The 24,097-nt window shown below is 40.0% G+C and overlaps 1 protein-coding gene across 7 annotated transcripts in view; it reads right to left on the bottom strand.

The window, feature by feature from the left end:
* The window catches only part of LOC141417487 (junctional cadherin 5-associated protein-like), a 208,259-nt gene that overhangs the window by 150,875 nt on the left and 33,287 nt on the right, over window positions 1–24,097 (bottom strand). For 2 of the 7 annotated variants that reach the window (XR_012442066.1, XR_012442065.1), the window contains exon 4: window positions 6,695–6,813. The exons of the other annotated variants lie outside the window; for them this stretch is intronic. The gene's annotated coding sequence lies outside the window, so the exon portion shown is untranslated. The remainder of the gene's footprint in view (window positions 1–6,694; window positions 6,814–24,097) is intronic. 7 annotated transcript variants of the gene reach the window in all.

Genomic DNA, 24,097 nt, shown 5'->3' with positions numbered 1-24,097 from the left:
GCCAAATAGCTGGTTACAATCACATACTTTCCCAGTTTCTTTACTATAGCTTATAATAATAATATGCTATGCAGCTTGGCTCTTAAAATGAACATCTTTTTATTTTTTCTTTTTTTGGTTTTTGATCTACCATTTAAAATACAAAGCGTCCATCAAATGTTAGTGCACAACATACAGGAAAAATTATTTCCAAATGTTTCTGGCCTGCCAGCACTGTACAAGTAAGACTGGGTAACAACTTTGTACAATAAACTTGTTCGTTCCTTTCTTCCTTCCTTTAAAATATAATGTTACATCTTTATTAAATGCTAGACATTCCTTCCAGTTACTTGCGGATAGAGCAGTTCTGGCCATAATACCCTGTAAAATTAAAGAATGACTGTAGTTCAAAAACATCTAAAGAGCAGGCTAAGATAACAGATGTCTAAAATAACACTAGAAAAATAATGTTGGAACTGTAATTTACAAAGCACCTACTATAAACCAGATGTCTATATCTATCTATGGTACTCATTTAATAAAACTGCTATCCTAAAAAGATGAAGTTATCATTTATAAGAAATTAATGGAAACCAAATAATGAGAAAGGCCTTTCCTTCAGCAATTTGAGTGTGGCCTTCCACAGTATACGCAATGCTCCACCCAAAAGACAACAAGAATGAAGACGGAGTTGGCCCATTCATTCACACAATTTTTTTCAGATCAGTTCCACTAAATTAGCTGTGAGGATTTGAGAGTTAAAAAAAAAAAATAAAAATGCACTTCCAACTTCAAGTCTTTTTTAAGTTGAAAATTATGCAAACTATTTTATGCACCATGCGTAAACCTACTCCTCTGTAGATATTTTTAGGCCACAGAACTTACTGATAAAGCAGTGCTGATAAAGATGCTGCAAAACCAGTAAGACCAAAAAAAAAAAAAAAATTACTAGGAGTAATAATGAGTCCTTTAACTTTTTTTTTAACAGGAACTCAAAGCCAAACTACAATTTACCCAGATAATTAGAAATAGAACTGTAATTCAAGCCCATAAATGATATTTTTATAAGCATTCTTAGGTGAAGCTTATTTGCCTGCAACCCTGCAACCATCCCCTAGACAGATACATACATACATACATACATACATACATACATACATACATAGACAGACAGACAAACCGACCGACCGATTCTTGGGGCTGGTTTACTTTTTAATGGGACTTAGGGGTGCGGGGACAGCCCAGTGGAGTCAACTTGTAAGTGTCCGGGGAAGTAACTCAGGCCAACTCTCCTTCTCTGAGGGAGCTCCCTCCTCAGGTACATCAAGGCTCGCCCATCCCATTCCCTTTTAAAACAACAAACATGATCCCCCTTGTCGCGCTGACTTGGCCTCTGGCTGCATCCAACAGCGCCAGGAAGCCGGGCTCTCGGGGCGCCCCAGCCGTGGCCGGCTCGAGTCCCCTCGCGACCGGTTCACACACACGTCCCCACCTCCTGCCCCCACTGGGCCCGCGGGGTTCGGCAGCCGCGGCCGGCAAAGTTTCCCGGCCGCTCACTTGGGCGGCCATCAAGGAGCCGCCCGGAAGCTACGGGAACCTCGGACGCCCAGTGAGGCGGCCACGACCGCGATGGACACGGGTTCGGGACCGGCGGAGAAGCCCGGGCAGCCTGGCCGCGGGTACGAGGAGGGGGCTCACCGTCGATGTTCTCGCGGTCGCTGATGTGCTGCAGGTTGCAGCCCGTGTCCTCGCGGCTCAGGTCGGTGTCAGGCCGATAGGACTCCAGCCGCGAGTGGGCATTCCTCCGGAGCTTGGGGCTGGACGGCACGCAGCACGAGGTAGTGTTCCCCATCTTCGGTGGCCCCCGACTCCTGCAGCTGTCGGTCCCGGGGCGCGGGCGGCGGGGGCGTGGAGGGAGGCCCGCCCGCCGCCGCCGGAGGGGAGGGCGGAAGCCGCGGCCGGCCGCCGGGTCAGCAGCGGCGGCGGCGGCGGGGCCTCGCCATGGGCGGCGGCAACGGTGACGAGCGAGTGGCGGCCCCGACTCCCCTCGGCCTCCGGGGCCCGGAGGGCCTGTCTACGGCGGAGGAGCGCTGCGGTCAGCGCGACTGCAGCCGCCGCGCCGAGCTCAGCCCGCCGCGGCCATGGCGGGCGGCGCCGCGCAGGCCGCCTCCCCCCACCCGCTTCCCGGTCGGAGCCCGGTTCCCCAGTGGCGGCGGCGGTGATGGCCTCGGCAAGCGGTTCCGGTTCACTTTGGAGACACACGGGTGCGCGCCGAGCGGGCGGCGGGCGTGGGCGCAGCCTTGGGCCCAGCGAGGCCAGGCGAGGCGACGCGCGGAGCAGCGGAAGATGCTCGTGCCCGCCCTCGCCGTCAGCGCCCTCGCGCCCGCCCGCCGCAGCCCCGCCCCGTCGACGCCCCGCCCCGCCCCGTCGACGCCCCGCCCCGTCGACGCCTCTTCCCTGTGCCCTGGAAGCACAGTGCAGTTCTCCATCCAGGATTTGCCCAGCCCCAAATGGCAAAGATACCAAAGATAGGAAATCCTGGCCCAAATCACCTAGTCATTCACTTCAAATATTCGCTCTTTATATCAGAACAAACATAACCTAATACTTTCCAGACCATCTGAAAGAAAACAACAGAAACTGTGTTCTATAAAGCACTCATTATCTCATTTAGATTCCTACTGAAAACAGTTTCAAAGGAAAAAGTAGGACCGAGGCCATAGCTCAAATGATAGAGTGCCTGCCTGGCAAGGGCAAAACCCTAAGTATAAACCCCAGTACTGCCAAAAAAAAATTTTTAAAGGAAAAAAATAATGCTTGCTTTCATATTAAACTAAGTAAGACTAAATCCATTGAAATCTTAGAAGTTAAAGAACCTTGAGTCTGTTGCTGAGATGATGTGCAAGCATAGAAAACACCACTGGATTTGTTCTGTTTAGAGTCAGAGATAATGATTATTTCCTTCATATTGACTCTCAGTAATTTGTTAATGTTTTCCCTTTTTAATGGTGTGGGAGATTTCCTTTGACCATTTGATCACACTTGTATACTATGTGTAAAATTTAACAAATTTTAACCAAGCAAAGAATGGTGGTCGCATGCTTATTATTCCAGCTACTCAGAGAATCACAAGTTCAAAGAGACTATCTCAAAAAATACAAACAAAAGGGCAGGGGGTATGGCTCAAGTGGTAGAGTGCTTCCCTAGTATGCAAGAGGTCCTGGGTTGAATCCCCAGGACTAAAGAAGAAAAAAAAAATGCTGGCCTCCATTTTGTTCTATAGCATCATAGATAGTTCCCTATCCTAGTTAAAGTTTTTTTTTTAAATTTACAGTGACTACAAATCATTGGTTTAGTGTATCATAATTTATTGAACCCCTCCCTGCCTAATGGATTTTCATTTTTGTATTGTTTATTCATTTATTCATATGTGTATACATGGTTTGGGCTATCTCTTCCTGCTGCCCCTACCTCTTCTCCCTTCCCCCTACCCCTTTTGCTTCCAGGCTCATTTGTTTTTCATTCTAATAGAAAACAGTCCTCAGATGAGCATTTTTATATGCTGATCTTTTTGTCTACATCTGCTTATTTCCATGAAAGGATTGATTAGAATTAGAATTTCTAGGTCATTTTGATAAGAAAGAAACATTTTTAAATCTTCTGATAAAATATTGCTGAATAATATTGGAGAAAGTCTACACTGTTTTATGTTAATAATTGCTTCGTTATTGGTATTCCAAACATAGAGAACTTTTAGACATCCTCTGAGCTGTGTTTAGATGAATTTCCATTGCTCCTAACAGCACTTTTACATGCCTGTATCACAGCATTTATCGACATGTATTATTTTATACCTGCATTTCTTCAAGTAAATTCTGAAGTGGGAGGCAGACTTGTCCCAGTACTAAGACTGGTAATATCTAACAACACCAAGATACTTTCCAGATAAATTGTGGTCTCAATCTCCATTTCCCGATGGCAGACCAAAATAAATTTTTGCACCGCTAACATAGGGAAACAATACAACTGAAAATCTATATTCATCTAACTCTAACCCTGACTACTCAGCATGTTGTCATTTTCCCAAGCTCCAAACTGCTTCAGTGTTAACACTTTTTTGGTGTTGTTTAGTCTATCAGGTAAAGTTGGTAATATATGTGGTGTTCTGCATGAGGTAGTGTCACCATACCCCAAGTTGCTCAGCAGCCTGAGATAGGATGATTACAGATCTCACAGAGACTTCTTCCAGTTGCTTAGCTCTGATACTTCTGCATTTTGTAGGAACCTAACCTTGGCAAAGCATATGAGGCTAAGTTATAATGAATATTGAATAGTCACTATATGACAAATGCCAAGAAATACAATGGGTGACGCAAAGAAAGAAATGAGAATTCCTACTTCTGTCTTTATCTTACCTCCCCTTCTTTTACCCTCAGCTCAGAGACTTGGGGTCTTCCATTTGAGAATGTCATCCATAACATCTGAATAGCTCTTCTTTCTATGGCACCAGGCTGGAAAGAGTCTGGTCAAAGTAGGGGCACTCCTCACTCCTGTGACCTAAGGATGCAAAGCCCTCCCCCTGTGCCTTCTTGCATAACAGGGTGCCCAGAATTCCCAGTTGGCCCTCTTTGGGGGACTTGTCTTAAAATCCCGCCTTTGATAAGTGATACTGGAAATGTTCTCCCATCAGCCTGGTACTATAAACCTAATTCAACTCACCCAGTAAGCTCTGAGGAGCTAGAGAGGAAGGAGCAAGAGCTGGAAGGAAGAACTAGATTACACGGGACTGCTCTGGGAGGTTGGAGGGGAAGTTGCACCAGGAGCCACTATGGAGGAAAACACAGGCTTCAAGTACAGGGAGAAGATGAAACAGTAAAATTCCCAGAGAAGACACACCACTTGCCCACTGCCTTACCCTCCTCCCACAGTGTATAGTTCACAATTTTGCTGTGAGAAATTTGTGTTAAAAGAGTGTAAACAGAGAGGTGAAGAGGACTTAGGTCAACTGAAGTTTGTGCTAGAATATTGTGAAAAGGGGAAGGCCACAGGAAGGAAAATTACTCCCTCTTCCTGATAGTTTTTTCTGATCACAAGTCTGTATTCTGATTTAAAAAGAATTTTTAAAAAAAAGAAATTTGAAAGGAATATTAATATTCATAGATGTTAAATTATGCTAAAGATTGCCACTTAATTTTTAATGGTGAAAAACTGAATGCAACTAAATACCCACAAATTAGGACCAATCAAGTAAATTCTGCTCCATGCAATGAATTAAAGTAATAAAAATCAGGATGTGCGTCTATATTTATTGTTATAAAGCAAGCCATGAAATTTTGTTGAGATAAAAGTGGATTACAAAACTGCGTCATTTGACCTGCTCATGAAACACTATGCCCACATGAATATATATGCAAAGAGACATGTTAGGGAGATTCACAAATAGACTGTTAACAGTGGTTATCATCAAATTAACACAAGTTATTTGATTTTATTTTCCTCCATCCTTTTTTTCCTTTACTTTACATCTGCATCATTTTCAAAAGAAATAATGTATTTCTTCCCTCCAAAAAGAATATGCTAGCTAAGTCCTTTTACTTAAAATGCTTTTCCTCTGATAATCTAAACCATCATTTTGCCAAAACAAAGGATTGTAGAATAAAATCCATGCTCCTGACAGAACAGAACCCAAGCTGGACCTCCAGCCACCTCCAAAGCTGTAAGACCAAGAAGCAAGTGGAAGTCATGGTTTTGATGCAGGAGAAGGGGAACCTGGGATTTTGACATTGTGTGCACAATCCTAAATCTTATGCTAAAAAGCATCAACTGCTACAGTTTTTGCCTTTGAGTATAGAACATGTTATCCTTCCACTTTATTTATCTTACTATAAGATTATATTAGTGATGTATATGTCACTTCAACTAAGATGTCTTCCATTCTATCACTTAGATTCTATCCCCCTCCCCCCTTTTTGGGCAGTATTGGAGTTTGAACTCAGGCCCTGGTGTTTACTAGGCAAGCCATAACCCCAGCCCTGATTCTATCCTTTTGAGGACCACTTCATACTCCTCTTTTCCCATTCTCTTTTCCCCTAGGCTGTACTCCTTATAGCTGGAAGCAAGGGAGCTGTATGAACATTTATTTTTGCCTTTTAATGATTGAAACATTGCCAAAGGTAACATCTCCAAAATGGAAATCGTGATCTCTCCATTGAAAAACGCACAGTGGCTCAACCAGTAATCCCAGCTACTTCAGAGGCTGAGAAATGAGGATCATAGTTCAAGGCCAGCTTGGGTAAAACCTTAGTAAGACTCCCCCAATCTCAACAGATAAGCCAGACATAGTGGTTCATGCTATAATTGCAGCTACCTGCGAGGCAGAGGTAGGATGATTTTGGTTCATGGTTGGCCCGGGGCAAAAAGTACAACACCCTATCTGAAAAATAACTAAAGCAAAAAAGGGCTGGGGGGCATGGCTCTAGAGGTAGAACACCTGCCTAGCAAGCATAAGGCCCTGAGTTGAAACACCACTACTGCCAAAAAAAAATTTTTTTTCCAAAGGTCTAAACTTGAAAGATTTTTAGAAATGTATATTTGGTGTACAAAAGGGAGAATGAAAAAAAATAACTTCAAACCCAATAAAGTAGGCAAAATTCCTTTAAGAAACCTCCATACCTCAGAACCTGGTCCTAAGTAGGTGATGAGAGGCTTACAGTACCTGCTTGGTAGACCAGATTCAGCTCAGTTACTGCCCACTCTGGACTCCAGGTCTCCCGCTGCTTGGTTAAACTTCTCCTTTACATCATCCACCCTTGAGATGCATAGTGCAGCTGTGGTCTGTAAATTAAATGGCATGACTGAGCACCAATCCAACACATACAACATTTCTATGGAAATACTCAACATAGGAGCTTATTTTGATTGGTAATAAAGACCTATAAACAAAGCATTTGGATAAATCTCTTAAATTCAAATAAACCAATACAACAAAATTATACCAACAAAACTTAGTTATCTACTGCGGTCTCAAACTAAAACCCCATTGAAGAGAGTCTGTAAGCATGGGAAAGGTCCATGGTCAAATAACCAGTACACCTTTCTCTGGAAGCAAGAAAGGGAAGCATCATTTCAGGTGTTAGTGTTCTAGAGAGACTTAGTGAGAAACCCGGAGCCAAAAATCCAAAAGATGTATAAAGAATTTTTTAAATTATACTATGCTGTTTTCATGCCTTAAGTTTTTCTCTAAGGTTATGAGGTGAATCTGAAGAATAAAAGAAATTCTGGGTTATATTTAAGAGTGGTCTTCCTAAAGAACATTTTGTAATGATTCTTTCCTTCATAATAGGTATATATGCACACTTGTATGTAGTCAGTATTCTGAAGACTACAGTGAGAATGTCTGCATCACCACAGTCCCACTCACATAACCACTGGAAGAGACTGACTCATCAATCAATTGATTGATTTTGTTGGTGGAAATTGAACCCAAGGCCTTGCACAGGTTCTACCTTGGACCTCAGTCTCAGCCCCAAGAGATTGAAATTCTAAGTGTCAGCATACTATTAAAATGTAAAGAATTAACTATCTATAAAAATATAACTTATCTACAAAAATTTTATTTGGAGATACAAAATTTGGCACATTTTTGGCAACCCCAGTTCAGAATGACCATCATGGTTTACATTCTAATTATATATTGTGATAAGTCTTGAGAAATTAATGGACCCATGGAACCATAATCACCACAATCAAGATATAGAACACCTCCATCACCCTCACACCCATAGTACTCATACAGTTAGCCATTCGAGGGCACAGTCTCCCTAGATGGCTCTTCCCCTGCTAAACAGCAGCTACATCCAAATGGAGCTCATCTGCCCAGGAACTGGAACAGTGAAGACAGGAAGTGAGTCTTTCCTCACCTCGCTGTCACTCACACAGCCTTTCCTGGGAGCCCACAGTGTGGTTTGCAGAGCTCCATCCTCCACTTTGGCAACCCAGCCAGCCAGGACTGGTAAGGTAGAGCTTTCATGGAAACACGCCCTCCTCAACCATGCAAATTTCATCCTGTTGTGCCTCAGACTCCCACATTCAAAGACAGCTTGGAATTTTCCTGGTCCTAACTCAAAAGTGGCCTGATTCAAATCCAACAGATTCCACAGAAAATCAAATGAAACAGGTGTGGTGCTTGATAATGCAAGTAGAGTAGAACAGAGAAGAAATAGGTATTGCATCTTTATCTGAAAGCTAGGGCATCAGCAGAAAGACAACAAACCTTTGGTTTTTTGCTCACTGCTGTCTCCAACTCCTGGAATAAGACCTGCGGCATAACATGATCAGAAATGTTTGTTGACTGAGTAGAATGGTCTCTCCTAGTCTCTGAATCTTTACCCCCAACAATCTTTATTTATGCTGCGTTCCATTTTAAATATAAAGCATCATCTGAGGACTTTAAGGAGCTTTGTCTTCGTAACAGTGTTGGTACTTATCTCTCAAGTTGTGTTCAATGCAACTATACCAGTTAGTAATTCCATTTGGAGTATTCTTGAAACAAGGAATAACAACATGTTAAACAGAACTGAGAAGAAAGTCTTTTACAGAAAGACTTTGATAATGGAAAAGCATATATTAATGATACACTTTGCTGGGTGAAATCAGAAATTAACAAAATGCAATGCATTCATTGGCTAGGGTTGCCATAACAAAGTACCACAGACTGGGTAGCTTAAGTAACAGAAATTTATTTCTAGAGATTAGAAGTTGTAGAGGCCTGAAGTCCAAGATCAAGGTGTCAGTAGGGCTGGTTTCTTTGGACAGCCGTTCTCCTTTACTTAAGGTGTCTGTCATGTCTGGTATCATCACATGGTCCTCCCTGTGGGGTCTGCCTGTGTCCTAATCTGTTCTCAGGAAGACATTAATCATATTGGATAAGGACCTGCCCTTTCTACCCTGTCTTACTTTAAAGTTCTGCTTCCTACAGTCTTTGAGATGTACTGGAAGTTAAGACTTTAACACATGAATTTGCAGGGAAGGGGGACACAACTTAGGCTATAACATGGGAATAGAGAAAAGCTAATGCTGCATTTATATAATATATACATTTGCTAGTGTTAAGTCACTGGAATCGCTTGGACAACTAGATTTTTGATGTTACCAAATTTTATTAGCAGCCAGTATCATGAATGGAGAGAGAGCTAAAATTAAATCCTACTGAAACATCAAGACACTATTTCCCTAAAACCTAGGAGTCTCTTATAATCTGTTACAAAAGAATTAGGCAATTGGCCCTGTCTATCATCCAGAAATGTGCCTATATTTATAAATTTCCTTTTTTTTTTTTTTTTGGCAACACTGGGGTTTGAACTCAGGGCCTCACACTTGCTAGGCAGGCACTTTCACTGCTTGAGCCACTCCACCAGCTCGAATTTCATATTTTTTAAATGTTGGTCCACATACTTTGTAACCTAAAACGTCATCCAATGCAATCATTGACACCTAAACCATCCTCAATATTGTAATCATTGAATTCTCAGCTATGACTGTAATACCCTATCTTGGTACTTTCTGAACTTTCATTTTGTTTTTTACTTTTTTGGTTGTACTAGGGTTTGAACTCAGGGCCTCATGCACCCTACCCATTGAGCCACTCCACCAGCTCTTCTTGGTACTTTCTACTTTACTCCTTATTGCTGATACTGTCGTCTTAAAAAGAAACAACCCAAACAGGTTCACAACCATCCAAAAGAAACTCAGAAGTAGGAAACATTGCTTGACAGGATATCTGTGGCACAACTTAATTCAGTAAACTTAAGCAGTTAAAAGTATTCCTGCTCAAAAATCTGCTTAAAAAAGCTTTCACCCAGGCTGGCAAAGTGGCTCAAATTGTACCAAGCGTGAGATCCTGAGTTCAAACCCCTGAGCCACCAAAAAAAAAAAAAAATTTGTTAAAAAGGTTTCACCCAAAGTTGATCAGATTGCTCAGGAAACTAAGCATTTTTTTCCATTGCTCCTAAAAATATAAATTGATTCAAATTTTCTGAATGCCAAATTTTGCAACACTTATCAAAAGCCATGGACTATAATAAACCTGTTAATCCTGTGTTTCTATTTCAATTAATTTGTCCAAAAGAATCATGAGTATGGTTAAAGACATAGCTCTTTGGGATATACACAGCAGCGGTGAACATGGGGCCACATTCTACATCAAGAAGAGAAGTCAAACGAGGGGAAGATTTTACTGAGTGAACTCTGTCTTCTGGAGACTGCCCCAGGAAACATTATTCTGTACCTCTAACTTCTGATCCCTACCTCCTGGCCAGCTCTGTTTCTCTGTTGCACTGCTACACAGGTAAAATATGGCCAAAGTATTTAACAACAGCTTGTTAAATGAATTGTGATCCATGTAATAGAGTATCATGCACCATTAAAAATCACATTCTAAGCCAGGTATGGTGGTGCCCACTTGCAGTCCCAGCAGTAGGGAGGAGGCTGAGGCAGGAGAGACAGCCTTAGCTATGTAATACCCTGTCTCAGAAAAATCACATTTTAAAATAGTATTTAATAGCACAAAAATCACCATGTTATTTTAAGTTTTTAAAGTAATATTTCTTAGTATAGTCCCAAAAGGATAAATACTGTATGATTCCACTCACTTGAGATAGAGTACTCAAAATTATAGAGACAAAGGTAGAATTGAGAGCCTGGAGGTATGTCTCAAAGGGTAGAGCACCTACCTAGCAAGCATGCAAACTCCAGAAGTGCCAATAAAAAGGAGGTGCGTGAATTGGGACTGTGGAAAGGTTGAAATGGGATATTATAATTCACTGGGTACAATTTCAGCTTTAAAGGCAAAAAGGGAAATGCAGAGGAATGTTGGTGATGGTTGTACCTCATGATGAATGTGTTTAATACTACTGAACTGTACACTTAAAATGGTTAGTATGCTAAATTCTTGTATGTATTTTACCACAATAAAAATGTTAAAATAGTTACTAAACAGTGTGATCTCATTCCTATTAACAGAGACAACTTTGGACAATTTATAACATTAAAAAAAATTGCATCATTTTTAATTTCCTTTTTCTGTTTATCTTTCTAATTTCCTACAATGAATGTTTCATAATCAGAAAAAATACTTTAAAATGATTCCCGCCCAACAAAAATAAAACTCAAAATTTACTTTAATCTTGTTAATGAAACAAAACCAGCCTTGGTATGTCTCTCCCCTCTGAGTTATCTGGGTGGTATGTGGGTTGGCTGGGATGTGTGTGGTAGAGGCCACAGCAGGGGAATCTTCTGGAGGCACTTGCCCCATTCTAGCAGGTACAGCATGTGACTCTGTTGCCAGTAAGAGCAGTGGTTGTTCCCGAGGGCCAGAAACAGAAGGGCCTGAGGGAAGCGATAGTTGTGTGGGCAAAGACCAGAAAGGAATCTGTAAGAATTGCTAACTGTATACCTCCTACTTCACTGACTTAAAATAATAAAAAGAAATCCTTAACCCATCAAAGATTTTGCCACAATATAAAGAAATTTGTGAAAATGGTATACTCTGAGGAGCTACATGTGTTTCTGGAGATGAGATTGAAAGACAGTGACCATGAAACGTGCTTTTGTCATGTTCTAGTCTTTACGCTTTCATACACAGTAGACCATGTAAACCCGCTGTACCTATTCCAGGAAGGCAAGAGAGAACCTGCAGCCTCAGAGGGCTGCAGTGACCTGTCTCCTGCAGAAGACTGTCCCTTCTAGAAACCCAATGATCCTGAAACCCTCCAAAGTAGTCATTCTTGTGCCCTCCATGCACTTTCCCTCATCTGGCTCCTACCCATGACCGTGACCACTTCATTGCAATGTGTCCTTTCCCACTATATGGCTGATTCTTACATCTTTGTCCCCAGCCTTGGCCTCTCACATATGCTCCGATTTCCATTTGCCCAGCGTTTATAGGATCCCCTCAAAATGAATCCTTCCCCACCTGTCTTCCCAATTTCCCCTTCCTTGTCAGAGCTACCACCATTTTTCTGGGAAAAAGAAATCTTAGATGGTGTCTGTTCTCTCTCATTTATTGTCTCATTTAACCTGTCACACAGACCTGTCCAAAATTTCCTTAAGGGATACTACAGATTTCATGTTTCCTTATTTATTCTCTTTGTTACCCATAGTCTGGGCCTCTCCCACACCTGTACCTCTCCTACTTCTTTTTGCTTGATTGTCTTCCCTCCAGCGAAAGTGTGCCTTCCCTCCTTCCACTAGCCCACTCACCTCCCGCCACTGGTAAGTGCATGTTTCATTGACACGTACTTCCAGGCTCAGGGACTGGTATCAGCTTCCACTTCCAAGCCCAAACACCTTACTGGGTTTGTGGCATCCTTTTTAAGCAAAACTCCCCCCGCCCCATAGCAATCCCAATTTATTTCTGACTGCCAGTAGACACTCTGTTCCCATTGGACTACTGATCTCATTAGTTCTTTCTGTCTCCCTCTCTGCCAGACTTGTACACCCTGTGTACTCCTTTTGCCAGATCTGCCATCAGATAACCTGTGCTCCATTCTCAACCCTACCATTTGTTAGTGCTTTGACATTAGACATACTACCGCTGCGGAACCTCAACTTCTTCCTGTGGAAAATGGAAATGTTACAGCCTAATTCTAAGGTCACTGAAAGGACTAAATGGTCCAGTGTATGGAAAGGTCATTTAGCCGGCTGCCTAGCACAAAGATCATAAATGTGCCTCCTCTTCGGATCCGTGGAACATGATGGGGAAAATGAATATCATATGGTAAACACAAGATTGTGTGAATAATTAGTAGATGTAATAAATGCTTAATATATGTTGACTTAACAACCTTCCAGCTCTGACATAATCTCCCTCTCTGTTAACATTGTTTGACCACTGTTGACACTGAAAAACTTCATCCTTCTTTAAACTCCCATGGCATTTACATCCTAATGCTTAAATGTTTACAACTGATTTTTGTAATCCTTTCACATGTGTTGTCCCATCTCTAACTAGTTTGCAAGGTCCTTGAGGACAAAGATAATGATATTCCTGTAGCTGACATTTGGTGATTGTGGTCTATGAGCTAGCACTTGACATTTATAACTACTCTAACCTTCCCATAACCCGAGGAGGGTACTTGCTGTTATCATCCTTGTGTGCAGAGGCACAGATGCTAGCAGATTACCCCAAGGCAATCAGGTTAGTGAGCAACAGAGCTAAGGCCCTGCAGTCTGGCCCAACAGCTTTGTGTACTATTGACTGCTCCCCAGGGGATGGAATCACACACTGATTCACAGATGGGTGTGACCCTCTTCTGTACCTAGGAGCTGTCTCACAGGCTTGCAAGCGGCTGCTTGAGAGAGTACTTCCCTCACCTTCTTGGCAAACTTCCTTTAAAGAGCATCCTAAAAAGAACCAAAAGTACACGCAAAGCCATGATTACTAGCAGATACTTTGCTACTGTTACATTATGTAGAAAATGAAGGAAGAAAGGAAAGAGAAGAAAAGGGAGAAAGAGACAGGGCCATGTGGGAGAAGTGGTGAGAATGATAAACAGGAAAGAAGGGAACACTAGAGAGGCCAGGACTTTCCATACAGCCCATACAACAGTGCTTCCCTGTTCCAGATGACCAACAGCCTACATGCATGCATTGGTTTACACTTGCTCCTGCTGCTGCCCTAAGTACGGTGGAGTTTTGCTTTGAGAATTTGAAAGCTAGGGAAGGGGCTGCTAGAAACCCAGCCCAGAGGCCATCAGAGCTGATGCTCCCTTAGGGAGGCTTCTCCTCAACAGAAATGATCCTGGGAGGTTGAAATGGCACAGGAAGACAGGATGCTTGCTGCAGAAGTTCTCACTGTGCCAAAGTCAAGGTGGGGTATAAAATGTGAATTTCAAATGCAAAATTACACAGGATGTTTTATAACCTTAAGAACGAACTCTGAAAAATATTACTGGATTCTCTGCTCCTTGTACCAACCCCTTTAATGATACAAGTGAAACCTGGTCTATCTGAAACGTTGTGAGGGGACAGAGTGGCAGAATGGCCCCAAGAGACATAATCTCTGAGAATAACACCTCTAAATGGCCTAATCAGGAAATTTTTCTCACTGTCATCAGCATAAAGAACACCAAAAAAACATTTTTTTTTTCAAATGGAAATCTACCTAGAAACATCCACACATCTCAGTCATCAACACTCAAAGACAAGTGGGGATTATGGCTAAACTTTATTTCTTGCACGGACAAAAAAGTAAAAAGGATTAAGAAAATGAAACCATGGCAACAAACCATAGGCATCACAAACCCTGCCAAATCTTTGCCTTGTTCAACTAGGCCAACAACAGCTCTGACACAATTACATTTCACCAGATGCTGCCACAACACCACTGGGATACAGTGAACTCACTGTTAGCTGAAGCCAAAACCAAATTGTTTGCATCTGATGTGTATTTCATATTACTGTTTCCCCATGCCTGTCTGAAAACTGACTTGATGTAACAACCTCTAGTTGCACATTTCAAAGGGTAGCAGCATGAATTTTTACAATACATTCCTCAGCAGGGAGGAATTGCAGCAGTAACTGTAAGAAAATGTTCTCCTGAACAATAAACCAAAAGCTTTGTGAACACAAAATGACAATTTTCATTAAAAGGTGCCTGTTATTTTTGGTATTTCCAGTTACATAAAGGATAAATATATTCAGACAACTGGCCATGGCCTTTTCCTGGCAACTCCAGCTTCAGTTTTCTCTAAGCAAGGGTGAGTTTCATATTTTTCCAGAAGAGACAAACAGGAATGCCTCATTAAATTGTTCCCTTAGATTTTTAATTCAGTACCACACAACACTTCTATATTGAGCTCAACACAATAGTAATAAAAGTCACTATTCTGAAGTCAAATGATGTCTCTTTCATCCAAGACCTTGTTTTGGTTCCTCTTCCTCTGAGCTGAGCATTTAACCTCCAGCCTTTCCCCGAGTTCTCAACCAGGACAATTTTCCCCGCAGGAAACATTAGGCAATGTCTGGGAACATTTTTGCTGCAACTGGAGAGTTCAATTGGTATTTAGTGACTGAGAATCCAGGACTTTTGCCAAACATATACAATACACAGGACAGCTCTGCACGGTGAAAAATTACCTAGTTTCTCATGTCCACAGTGCCGAGGTTGAGCAACCCAACAATAAGTTCACCAACCCATTTTTAATTTTAAAAAGAAAAAAATGCCTTTTTTTCATAAGGGTATCTTCAATGACTCTATTTATCAGGTTATAAATAGCAACCTCCTAAACCTTACTGTCAACACCCCCCAATCTACTTCTGCACTACCTTCCACCTTGACTGAATAAATAATGATGGTCTCTGCTCAGTGTTCTGCAGCAGCTCGCCCACTGGACAATCCCCACTGTGACTGGCACCCTGTAGGTATCAGGAATGGTCCTTCTCTTCCTCCTAAGGAGCTCAGACTGACTGTGATGAGAATGGGGAAGAAAGCCATGGACCCTTGTTTCCCACAAATCTCCACATAAACCATGCTCTTTGCTAAGAAAAACTGTTCATCGATCACTGAACACTCAAATTTCTCAGGAGTGGGTGACTGCACACTGAGCTTTCTACAACCCTTCTTGGGCTTCTGGGTTGTAGGGAAGCTGGCAAGGGCTGAAGGAATTCACACCGCAGCAGAGGATCAGTGTTGACCTTGGGAATTTAGATTGATGCATTTAAACCTGTCTCAGTGTACCTCAACTGGTCAGATTCAAAATCCCCAGGGAAGACAGAAAGCAACATACATGTAAACTTGACAATGTATTTGTTATATGGCAGGGGGAGAGCTATAATACAATATAAACTACATGGTTTACCTCTTCTTTTCCTTTGTCTTTATAACTCCTAATAAATATTCATTTGGTTATGCAGAGTGAGTAGAAAGTATTTACAAGAAGCCTTTATACTAGCATTTGTCAAAACGCAACTTTCTATTCAGCCTGATTGTCTTTCCCCGGGCATGACCTCTCTGCTTTTGTTGATAATTGAGAAATAAATATTGTTATCAATGGCTATGATATAGATTGAATTTGTCAACTGTTAATTGTTCATCCTAGGATGCTCTGAGGGGGGGGGTTCCTGTAAATTGTTTCTCTTAAGTTGGCAGTTTTTTTCTTGGTTTTAAAATATTTTAAAATATTAAAACCAAATCAAAGTATTAACCTGCTGTTGCAACAGAAAGATGGCTATGAAAACTTTCTCTGATCAAAAAGGAGAGACTATGTGTCAGGCTCAAATATCCCATGTGTTTGAGAATATCTGCAAAATGATGATTACGATTTGTCATGAGCTGCATGAGAGAGAAGGCATTAATTTTATCTTCACTCTCCTAGGAGAGGCATAAACAGTTCCACTGCAGAATAACACTGAGAAACACTGAGAAAGTCTTTCGCTTTGTCTCAGATAAATCTTTCTGGTGCTGATGAAAACAGATAGGCATTTCAATCTATGTTTATTTATTTATTTATTTTCAATCTATGTTTATAACTAGGTATTCTGTCAGGTTTCAGCATAGTGAACATGTACCTGTTGAAAAAGCAATATTATGCCTGTGGTTAGGCAACTACTGTCCTGAGAGTTAATATAGTGTCATAGTTAAGATCTCAGCTCTGAGGCCAGGCACCGTAGTTCAACAGCTGTAATCACAGCACTCAGGAGACTGAGGCAGGAGGATCACAAGTTTGAAACCAGCCTGGGGTACAATGCAAGACCCTGTTCAAAAAACAAAATCTGGGTATGATGACTCACACTTGTTTACAAGTGGGAGGTTAAATAGGATATCTCTCCAAGGTCAGCCTGGACAAAAATGGGAGACCCTATCTGAAAAATAACTAAAGCATAAAGGGCTGGGGGGTGTGGCCCAAGTGGTAAAGCACTTGCCTAGGGATCATGAGATCCAGAATTCAAACCCTACTACCATCAAAAAAAAAAAAAAAATCTCAGCTCTGCTGCCAGATTGTCTGAGCATGAATATAGTCCTACCATTTACTAGCTATGACTTCTCTCAAAAATATTCCCTCCTATTTAAAATAAGAATAAGAACAGGACTTATCATGGGTCGTGGTGGGCTCTAAGTGTGTAAATCCACATAAAACAGGGCCGGTATATAATCAGCTCTCAGCAAATGCTAGCTACTGTGTTTCATTGTGTTATGCATGGGTGATATCTGGTTTTTCTTTTGTTTTGTTTTGCAGTATTGGGGGTGGAACCCAGGACCTTGGCCATACTAGGCAGGTGCCCTACTGCTGAACTCTACACTGAGCTCAGTGGCAATATCCATTTTTTAATTTCTCTTTAATGAAAAACGGTCCTAGTTATATTGCACACACTAATTGTAAAAAGAAAAATAAGCAGAAAACCCAAGGAGACATAAATAAAGAAAGTAGAAGTCCCGCTACCCCTTAAAAATAACCACAGCTCAGAGTCTGGGGTAGCTCTTTTCACCTTTGAATTAACATGCTCACTTACAGACACATGCATGCAAATAACATGAGTTAATCTTTTCCTTTAAGTTTTCTGGCCTTAGTTCCCTCTCCTTCAAATGTATGAGCATATTCATCTTAAGCATTTAAAGTTTATGTTTAGCTTTGTAATCCACATGGGCATTTTTGTGTGGGTATTATGAAATAAGAATGTAATTCTCAGCCAGGCATGGTCGTGGGCACCTGTAGTCTCTGCTGCCCAGGAGGCTGAGGTGGGAGGAAATCATCCAATTGCAAGAGTGTGGGGCCAGCCTGGGCAACATACCAAAACTCATCTGTTAAAAAACAAAAAAGAGGAGAGGGAGGAGAGAAATAGGGAGAAGGAAAAAATGTAATTCTCCCCTAAATGGTGCTCCACTTGTCTTCACACTAACTCCTGGTATTTCTTCCTTCTCTCATGGACTTGAAATACAAAATTTATCATATAAGAATGGGTTTATTTCCAGCCCATCTTCTTGTCCATCCATCTATCTGGCAAAATTTATCATCTATCTGTCCATGTGCTTCTGTGTCAGGATCACACTGCTCTAATTTCAGTAGCTTTATTATATATTTTAATATTTACTTATAGCAGACTCTTAGCTCTTCTTAGCAAACTGGTAGTTATTTCTAATTTCATGGATAATGGAATTTCCTGAGGCTACAGATTCAAGAAAAAAGAAATAAAAGAGTCACTAAGAGTCATGTGCCCAGAGGATTGCATAAATGAGCCATTATCAGTAAGAATAGGGTCTTATTCCTGCCAACAGTGCCTGAAAAAGGTTTTTAAAATATTAAGCCCTTAAGTAGGTATTTGGTGTTTCCCATGGCTGTGCGATAAGTAACATTCATTGCTTTACCTGTGATTTGACACTTGGGCATTTAATCCTGGTTTCTAGTAACAGTAGTTAGAGAGAAAGTAAAGTTGAACTAAAATTTAGGCTATATATATATATATATATATATATATATATATATATAAATTTTATATAAAATTTCCTAGTTATGAAGACAACATGCATGAAACATGCTTTCTTTTTTTACTGTAAAATCTTAAGAAAGGCTTCTCACTGGTTCCATAAAGGTAGCATGAGTCTATTTCTTTCCCATGACAGGACTCAAAGCTAACACTTCTCCACAATACTGAAGTCACTCAGAGAGAATGCTTTTTCTGTTCTTTTGTATCACATTCTTATCGATTTAAAGCCTGGCTTAACTATAGACACTAAATGCTCACTAATAATGAAAATAAGGTAAATACCATCTTGACTAAATAATAGACCTGGTAGTACAAGTCTGAGAAAACTTCGTATTTACTTTTAAAATGCTACGAGCAGCATGTCTGCAACCACATTTGACCAACAGAGGAAAGTAATCATTAGAAGAAACGTATCAACATTGATTTCAATGAACCACATGGTAATGATAAATGGAAAGTAGTTGTGTAAGCAAATGTAAAAATAAAGTTGTAAGAAATAGAAATGCAACCAGAAAGAACACTACTGCTTCTGGGCATGGGGCGCTAACTGGTACTGGACTTGCCCGAGTGCAACAAACAATAAGACACTAGAGAAGATATATGAAATGATTGTTTTCTGACATTGAACAACAGACAAAGCAGAGCTATAAACTGGAGAGAAGTGAAACAAGGCAAGGCCTATAACCGCCCAGCTTTCGTCCTGCAGCTACTTCACAGACTGTGACTGGGGGTGGGGGTGAGGGGTGACTCAAGCCGAATTGCTAAGCAGAGGAGACAGAGGTCAGACTCAGAGAGGCACAGGCAGCTGGAGTGTGCAGGATACTAGAGACAAGTAAGCTAGAAAAGCAAGAATTAAAAATCTGCATAAGGAACTTCTAGCATCTTGGACACATTGACAGAGAGAAACTCTGTGAGACCAGGCAAAGAGCATCTATGAGAGAATTATAAAATGAACAACCCCACAGTTCACGGAGATCTGTGAGATGTTCAAGTTCTGGCCAGAAAGAGCAGAGAAGTCTTGGAAGTATACAAAAGCGCTGCATTGGGCTGGTGGAGTGGCTCAAGTGGTAGGGTGATAGTTAGCAAGCACAAAGCCCTGAGTTCAAACCCCAGTGTCACCAAAAAACAAACAAAAAAAAGTGCTACATTGTTGAAGTGATGTAGTATTACTTGAAGGCACACTAATGAACTGAAGATGATGTATACCTTAAATCTTACAGCAGCCATTAAAAAATAAAACAGTTTTATTAGCCAATAAGGGGGGGGTAAAATGAGATATTGAGATATTGCTCAATTAATCCAAAGAGTCAAGCACGGAAGAAAAAAGAAAATCAAATGGGGCTATAGAAAATAAGTAACAAGACATAAGATTTAAATTTAACCATGTCAATAATTATATTAAATGAATATGGACTAAGCACTAAGCATTCTAATTATAAAACAGAGATTGAGGAAGTAGCTCAAGTGGTAGACCATTTGCAAGTACAAGGCCTGGGTTCAGTCCCCAATACCACTGCCAAAAAAAAAAAAAAGAAGGAAAGAGTGAGAGATGGAGGGAGGGATCTACTTCATACATACGCCCAGTACTACCAAAACTAAAAAAAAAAAAAAAAAAAAAAAAAAAAAAAATCATCTCTACTTCATACATACGAAGAAAGGATAAAAGGAAAAGGATGACTTGTGAAAATTTTATTAAAGAAAGCAAAATGTTATGCTGGAAAATATTTACTTAATGCAAAGAAACCAGCAAAGGAGGAGTAGAAGGATAGAAAAGATGATACATATCAGAAACAAAATGTAAAATGGTATGTGCACATTTCACATTCATTTTGAAAAGTAGTTTTGCTAGATGGGAGATTCTTGCTTGAAACTGTTTTTCTTTTAGCACTTTGAATGTTATCCCACCACCTTATAACAAATTAGACGTGAGTGTGTTAAATAATTAAATGGAAACGCAGTTGTACCAGTTTGGATTTAACTAAAAACAAGGTCCAACTGTATGCTATCTACCAAAGACATACTTTACATCCAAAGATAAAAATAAGGCTGAGGCAGGAGAATCATAAGTTCAAAGCCAGCCATGACTATGTCAAAAAACCCTATCTCAAAAAAAAAAAGATAAAAATAAATTGAAAGTAAAAGCAACCATAAGAAAGCTAGCATCGCTAGAGTAATATTAGATACAACAGATTTGAAACATTTAACATTCTTAAAAATGTTATTAGAGCCGGGTGCTGGTGGCTCACACCTGTAATCCTCTCAGGAGGCAGAAATCAGGAGGATCTTGGTTTGAAGAAAGTTCAAGCAAATAGTTTGTGAGACCCTATCTTGAAAAACCCATCACAAAAGTAGGGCTGGTGGAGCGGCTCAAGGTGTAGGCCCTAGTTCAAGCCCCAGTACCACAAAACAAATGTTATTAGAGATAGAGAGGAATATTTTATCATGCTAAGAGATTTAGCCTATCGGGAAAATATGCTTATAAACATATACACACTCATGGCAGAGCTTCCAAAATACATGAAGAAAAAAAACTTACAGAATTGAAAGGAGACTAACCATTCAACAATGTTGGAGATCTTACAACTACATTTTCAATAATAGAATAGTAGACATGATAGCAAGGAAATAAGAGACTTCAACAGCACAATAGCCAAAGTATTGCTAACAGACCTGTGTAGACCACTGCTCAGCAACACAATACACAGGAATTTCACCAGGAGAGCCCATTGCTAAGTAATAACAAAAGTATCAATGTATTTTAAATAAGTAAAGTTATACAAAGTATGCTACACAACCAAAATGGAGAGAATTTAGACATTGGTAATGGAAACTCACAAGTATGTGCAAATCAAACAACATATTCCTAAACAACTGAGTCAAAACAGGTATCATAGGGAATATTTTATAAACACTTAGATACTGAGGAGTGAAGAAGATGGAAATACACCACATACATACGAAGTCAGTATAATGAAACCCACCACACACTGGAAGGGGAAGAAAGAGAGGGGAATGGAAATACCATGGAGGGGGACTTGCTCAAAGTCCATTGTGTGCATCCACAGTATTATCACATGGGTGACAACATGAATGTATGATAAATCAAAAAAATTTAAATACTTTGAGATTAATGAAAGTGAAGACACAGTTTACCAAAATTTATAAAATGCATCTAACATAGTGCTTAGAGGGAAAGTTATAAATTTAAACACCAAATTTTAAAAAGAAAATCTCAACTCAAAGACTAAACCTTTGACTCAAAGATGCTGTAGAAAAAAAGCAAATTAAGCCTAAAGTTAGCAGAAAGAAAGCTATAATAAAAATTACATCAGAGATTAATAAAACAGAGAACCAAAAAAACAGTAGAGAATAAGATAAAAAGCTAGAGGGTTTTTTTGACTAATTAATGAAATTCCTAGACTCACCAAACAAAAAGGAAAAAAGAAATGAAATTACTGCACTCAAAAATGAGAGGCTATTACTACTGACTCTACTAATGAAAAATACTATGAAGAATTAATTCACACTATGAAAAACAAATTTAGAGGATTTTTTTCTATATCAGTTGAGATGATCATGAGTTTTTTATTCTGTTGCAATTACGTATTAAATTAATTGGATTTTCAGATATTAAAATACTTTTGCATTTGTCTTTACTCACAGAAGTTATGAAAATCCTAAGACATATACAAAAGGGGCTTATAGAACTAATAAGTAATATTGATAAGATCATATGATCCAATTTAGTTGATTTTCACAACTAGGAAATAAGGAGTAAAAAATGGGTTCAGTTTTTTCTGCACGGAGATACCCAGTTTTGTACTGGAAGAGCTCGATGGATTAAAGACTGCCAATGCTGATGGCTAGTTACCAGGTGGGACAAATGGAACACTTGTACCTCCATGGCAGTGTAATACATTTGTTGTGAGGCGGGGAGAAAGATTGGCATTCTTATAAAACACATTTACCATATGTCTCAGCAATTCCACTCGGATCTTTACTCAAAAGTGAAAACATCCACACAAAGACTTTTTTATGAATGATACTTATGTCAGTTTTATTCACAAAAGTCAAGACCTGCAAACAAACCAAAAGTGCATCCAAGTGTGGTACATTCATGCCATGGAATGTGAATCCACAATAAAAACTTAACAATGTGGTAAATGCTGAACAAAAGAAGCCAGACACTCACTGAACACTGTCAGAGGGTTGGAAAGTGTTTGCTGGACTCCTGGACAGGAGATGCGATTGATTGAAATGACACATGAACTTTGGAGGAATGAAACTGTCCTACGTGTTGATTTTAGTGGTCATTGTACAGATGGATTTATTTGTCACAATGTTTCATAGCCCACACTTATTATAAATGCCTTTTATTATATGTAGATTAACTTCAAAATATTTATTCTAAAAAGACAATGTGTGTATATTTAAAGAATATTAAAATAATTTTAATTATTTAAATAGAGCAGCAAGTTAGTCTCAAAATAATTTTAGGACTTCTCTTTTTCTTTAGTGCTGAACACCCCTACTTGGCAGTGTAGTGGAACACATTTTTATAATTGTGAGTACTTTGGTCCTTTAAAGGGCTTCTAACCTTTGGGTTTGAGCCTTAGTTAAGAAACTCTTAACTCTTAACTCTTAACTAGTTAAGAGTTTCTAGTTAGTATGTTCTAACTAGAAAATACCTTCTTGAATTCTGAAACAAAGAAAATACTAACTTCCAAATTTTTCACTGCCAAAGAGATTGTGGCTAAGAGTTCTCCCCATTTGATGGAGGAAAAAAGGATGCCTCACCTATCCCTCTGCTTTCTGTGTAGTCTGAAAAGAGTCACAGAGAAAAAGAAGGAAGGACACTCTGTCCTGTTGAGTCACTTACAGATAAAAAGGTATCCTTCAGCAACTACACATGAACAATTAAGTTAATTACCCCTAAGATAGTGACCATTTTATAAATAACACATATGTGAGGTATAGGTAGGAACATATATTTACATATGAAAGATACGTTTCCTTGGAATAGAGATTTTTAATGCCACCTTCATAGCTGGTATGTCGACTTAAATCTGGATGATGGCTTTAAATTTCATATTGGATGGCTTTAAAGCAAAAATAACAAGAAAATTTCATCTAGGACCCCACAGTCAGAACATGGAATTGAAAGGGCCTATAGCTGGGAGCCAGTGGCTCACGCCTGTAATCCTAGCTACCCAGGAAGCAGAGATCAGGAGGCTCGTGGTTTAAAGCCAGCCTGGGCAAATAGTTCGCAAGACACTATCTTGAAAAACCCTTCACAAAAATAGGGCTGGTGGAGTGGCTCAAGGTGAAGGCCCTGAATTCAAGCTCCAGTACTGAAAAAAAAAAAAAAGGTGGCCTGTAGAGCTGATTCAGGAAATGAGTGAGTAAACAAAAAAGTAAAATGAATCTGCCAGAACCGCCCCTCCCCCATTGGTGGGTGTGTGTGTGTGTGTGTGTGTGTGTGTGTGTGTGTGTGTGTTATTTATATCATTTGAGAAGTAATACCAAAAGGAATTTTGGAACATCCAGAATAAAGGAACAGCCACAGAAATGATAAATGCCTAGGTAAATATAGTAGACTCTTCTTCCAAGTTCTTTAAAATATGTTAGATAGTTGAAA

This window comes from Castor canadensis, chromosome 15, assembly GCF_047511655.1.
Source record: "Castor canadensis chromosome 15, mCasCan1.hap1v2, whole genome shotgun sequence".
Lineage (NCBI taxonomy): Eukaryota > Metazoa > Chordata > Mammalia > Rodentia > Castoridae > Castor > Castor canadensis.
The sequence above is the reverse complement of the archived record's forward strand: the minus strand, read 5'-3'. Positions and strand labels throughout refer to the sequence as shown.